Raw genomic sequence first — 5396 nt, 5'->3', positions numbered from 1 at the left:
ATAAAAAAAAGACTCTGAACTATAAGTGCATATAAACTCCAGAAATTTGGAGGGCTAGCCCCATGACCTAGTGATTAAGGCAACTAGATTCCTCATGGCTGATCATGTGGTTCAAATCTCCGATAAGCAACTTAAGAAACATACCAATGTGGGTGTGTTCTCAAAATCTAGAGAGGAGAAGGAATTGTCATGACACTTCTTTTAGGGAAGTTTTTTTTTTTTTTTTTTTTTTTTTCTCCTTTCTCTCTCCCTCTGTCTCTCTATGGTGAGCCCATGCTCCACTGATATTTTTTTTAAAGCAATATTATTTTTATTTTAACACATATTCTAACATTTTACTCTGGCCTCCACATTTGCTAAGCTATGACATAGTATTGTATGCATAGCTCTGTGTGTTTATGTGTGTGTGTGTGTTTGCATGTTTGTATGCGTGTATGCCTAATGTGATCTAATTAGCTCTTTTAGTTATCTGATATAAATAAATACTGAACAAACACTTGGAGAAACCATTATACCACTTCTTTTTCTTTCTTTCATTTTTTTTTTAAGAGATTTTTGGTATAGCACATGTGCACTCACTGGAGAGACAGAAACAGACAGAGAGACAGAAAGCGAGAAATCACCCCCAGGGGGGATGGCCATGCTGCAATCCCTTCTCCTCCAGTCTCCTCCAGGGATCTTGGACACACATGCACACACAACCAGTGTGAATTTCAAGCATCTGGGTCCAGGACTCGAACAATGTTGGACTATGTGGGAGTCCAGCAACATAAACATTATACTATCTTCTGGTCCATACAGCACTGCTTCACTGAATACATGACTGTTTTACTTATTGCTCTTTGTAACCTTTGCCTTAGTCTGCTTGGGCTGCCCTAGGAAAATACCATACACTGTCTGGGTTAGCCAACAGAGACTTATGTTCTCAAAGTTCTAGAAGCAGTGCAAAACTTTTAACATTTCTCTAACCTCTTCAGTATAATTCAGCATTATTCATTATACTGGCCTCTTCAATATTTAAAGAATAGAAGGGTCTACTGATATCTTTTAGATAAATGAAGTTTAACAAAAACTCTTCTGCCTTAACTTGGGACTGTTTCTCCACAAGAATGTGGTTGATTCAAGGAGCAATTGATCACTGTGTAGAGAAATAATAATAAATGTCTCAACAGCAGATAAGAACTGGCCATCTCCTCATTCCAGGAAAACAAAATTGGAAGCTATTGCTTTAAACAATTTTTAGAAACAATTAATAATGATTCTTCAACAGCCCAATATTGTACATGTAAATAAAAGAATCCCAACTTGGATCTAAAAAAAATCCTCATCTAATTTCAGCGTATTTGAGTATAAATAATTACTGCCTAGATTAATTTCTTTGAAATGCCCATGCACTTGCCAGAGAGAGAGAGAAAGGGAAAGTGACAAAGTATCCCCCATGGAGGATGGTCACAATGCAATCCCTCTCCCTCGTTTCTTCTTTTGAGAATTTGGGAACACATGCTCACATGACCAGTATGTTTTTCATGCCTGTATGTCCATGCAGTCAGCCATGTGGGATTTATCGTCCTTAACCACCATGACACTGAGTGGCCATTTTTTTTTAAATATTATTGTGCCATAAGAAACATGCATGGGGTGGGGAGGATCCCCTGCAGAGACCTGGTCTTGCTGTAATTGTTTTTATTCCAATATTACTTCCTGTTAGGATCCTAGGCATGTGGGTTTGTACCTGAAGTATAAGACTCTGTATCAAAAAGTTGGTGCAGTCAAGTCAGAAGCTTGAAGGAGGTTCTCACAAGGCTGCAGGCCTGAGCATCCTCAGGCAGCTGTTGGTATGGGTCACGTCTAATAATAATAATAACAATAAAAAAAAAAAAACTTGTGTCTTTCTGACTAGAGGGGCACACAGACTAAGAGCTGGCAGGCAGAAATGAACCCAAGGGCTCAAGGAGCAGGTATGGAGCAGGCAGATGTATAGGAGTAGAACACATAACATGTTCTGGAAAGATCAAGAGTGTGGGAAGAAGGAAAACATGAAACAAAATCCCATAGTCTCTGTCCATGGTCCTCACCCACATGAAGAGAGGTCTTCCTCTCTTGGCCCACTAATTCATATGCCAATCTTGTGTGGTAACATTCTCATACACAAACTTAGAAGCAATATCTCAACATCCATCCAGGCATCCTTCAATCCAGTCAAGTTGATCTCCTTCACAACCAGGATCAGGGATGCATGTGTAGCACACTCAGGTTAACCCAGGATGCTAGGTCAATCAGATTTTTTTTTTATTAAAAATGGTATCTCCAGATAGTGTAATTAGTGTAATCTGTGTGTGTGTGTGTGTGTGTATGTGTGTGTGTGTGTGTGTGTGTGTGTGTGTGTGTGATTTTAACATCTATAAAGTATATACATATCACATATTGTTTTAAAGGAGTTAAATGGCTCTGTCTCTGGACTCCTGTGTCGTCAACCACGGTTCGAGTCCCTGACCCAGTGGCTTAAACTCATACTGGGCACATGTGCGTGCATGCCCAAGATCTCAAGAGGAGAGTGTAGAAGGGATTGTGGGAGGCCATCCTCCCTGGGAGTGATTTCCCGCTTTCTGTCTCTCTGTCTCTCTCTGTCTTTCTGGCAAGCAAACATGCCCTATACCAAAAACCTCTCCAAAGGAAAAAATATATATACCACTCAGGATTCCTAACTATTCTTAGTCTTATTTCTTAAAACCAGGAGACAGTATTTCCATAAGAAAGATGTGGCAAACTGATAATCAAGGATGACAAGTCAGGACAGTGAGAACTCTGTACAGGTTTATTAAAATAAGTCCTATGTTTCAAGCCTCTCCAGAAACTGTAGTTGCCTTTTTGCATGTTACTACTCTTTGTCCAATTGTGCTGAGAGGCGTTTGGCTCTAATAGTTTCCTTGGATCTTTAGGCTTTTATGAGCACACCCCCTGTACCATATAAAACTTGTGTTAAATAAATCTGTATGCTTTGCTACTTTCAGTCTCTTGCCAATTGTCTGATTTAGCTAGGACACTGAAAAAAACTGAGGTAGAGATTTGCCATTCCTACAGTTTGGTACATATCAATATCATTTTTAGAAATTAATACTTTATATATAATATTTATGAAAAATCACAGAATGATACACATTAAACTGTCTTAACTAAAACTTCCATTACTCTAGTTGTTGTTAGGCTCGAGTTTTACCCATATTCAATGTTGCACTTCTTTTCCTTGTTATTTGTTTGCTTATATTAAGGAAAAGCAGTTAAGTAGAAATATTTTTTAACATATGAAAGGTGGATATAAACTAATGTTATTTAATGCCTATAAGATCAGTTACAAAATAATACTTTGTTAATAATCTCAAATAACAGATAGAAGGAAAGGAATGCAAATAACATTGTATATAGCATGACATGAACCAATAAAAAATTAAAATTAGCAAAAATGTTAGTTTTCTATTAGAGTTTAACGTGCATTGGTTATTGGTTTACAAAGGAATCTCACCATAAAATAAAGTGAAAATTACATATAACAAAAAAAGCAATTTGAATATTGAGGTATTGTAGTTACTACTTCAGGAAGAGAATCACTATTCAGTCTATAAGGGTTATTGCCTTCAAGCTTTCAATGCAGTAATACTATCCTTATCTTGAAGAGCAGCAAAAGTTTCAGTATCACCAATTTTATCAAAGAATAGTCTGCATTTAAACTGTTTTTGTTTTCCTTTTTCTCGGGGGGGGGGATGAACTTCAGCATCAATGTATTCCCTTATGAATTATTACAATAGGATCGAATTCCATTTACAGTGACTAAGAAATCAGTAATAACTCTTGCAACTGATGTAATACTCCAAAATTATTCCACAATCCATCTTCCTCCATTCTGTTCTCAGGATATTGGGTGCGCACGCACACCACGTCCAGGACTCAAACTACATTGTTAGCCAAGTGGGATCTAATCACCATGCCACCTATCAACCCCAGAAAATCCAAACTTCATACCAGTTCCAAAGCTGAGGTTTTTAGCTTGCCCACAATATTTCTTATCAAGGAAGAAGGAGAGGAAGCCTTGAACTCCAGAGACCAGCATTTAAGTTCAGGTTACAAAGCAAGTGTGAGTCTTTAGTCTAAGTAGGAATGGTATTTTGTGCTTTGTATGTAAAGAATGGGAGAGCCCAGAACCCATAAGCCTGGCTCATAAAGATTTTAGTAAATGAATGCTAAATGGAAGAAGGAGGAAATTAATAAATGGACATCAACTAATTCATTTGTATAATACGGAATTTGGTCTACTTGAATGCTAAGATTCTTTCTTGTGCTAATAAACCAGGCATTTCTGGCCGTATTGATACATTATTACTCAGTAGACACTTGCTGATATTCTCAACCTCAATATTCATTACACATTTTTGTTGCCTTTTTTTTAATGCCAGAGGGTGCACGTAGGTGCACAGAAGCAGCAAAGGGGTGCCAGAGAGAGAGAGAGAGAGCACAGCTTTCAATGAGGACTGGTCATGTTGATATTCTTTTTTTCCCTAATTCTCTATCCTGCCGGAAGCCTGGACACATGCTCACCAGCTTGTTTTTCAAGCAAAGAGGGCTGGGATTCAAACCCTGGTCAGCCATGTGGTGGGAATCTGGTTTCCTCTGTACAGTGCTAAACCACTGCACTATGGAACCTATCTTTGTTGTTGCTTTCTTATCTGCCAAAATGGAAACAGCTATGGCAGAGATTACATTTTATCTAAATGTGCATCCCTTTCTTTTGTTCAGCCTTCATTGCAGATAATTAGACCCTGTGACTGACAGTTGGCAAGAGTCTGTTGGGGAAGGCATTACATCACTTCCAGTAGTCTCACAGGTCTCTGCATCCTCAGTCTCTCTGATGGAGGAACTTTTTGAGGGTATACTGGGGAGGCTCTTGGAGACAGCAGAACAGCAAAATGAAAGACCTTTAGATTCTTGAGTCCCCCCTAACATGAGAGTGACCTAGGAAAGCCACACAACCTGTGTCAGACAATGATATCATCAACAAATCTTTCTTTTAAAAGCCACTTGAGGTTTTATTTTTTTTTTTGCTTTTAATGTAGCTAACATTAATTATACTAATTCATCAGCAAAAGACATGTTTAATTTATAAAGACTAATTTCATTTGTCTCTTTTAGGCAGAAGAGAGTATCTAAAATAGATTCAAGTCTCTTAAGTTTTTCTGACAGATTTTCTAGTCTAAACCTGAATCAAAAGTCGGTATTGTTTGGGACACCATGGAGTCATTATTAAGTACAGTGTAGAATCAGGATACTACTTCCAAGCTGATAATAAATACTTTAATAATAATTGAAGTTCCAAAATATACAGTAACCATCTTGTAGACATACTA

Source organism: Tupaia chinensis, unplaced genomic scaffold (assembly GCF_000334495.1).
Source record: "Tupaia chinensis unplaced genomic scaffold, TupChi_1.0 Scaffold143744_1, whole genome shotgun sequence".
In the NCBI taxonomy this organism is placed as follows: Eukaryota; Metazoa; Chordata; class Mammalia; order Scandentia; family Tupaiidae; genus Tupaia; species Tupaia belangeri.
The sequence above is the reverse complement of the archived record's forward strand: the minus strand, read 5'-3'. Positions refer to the sequence as shown.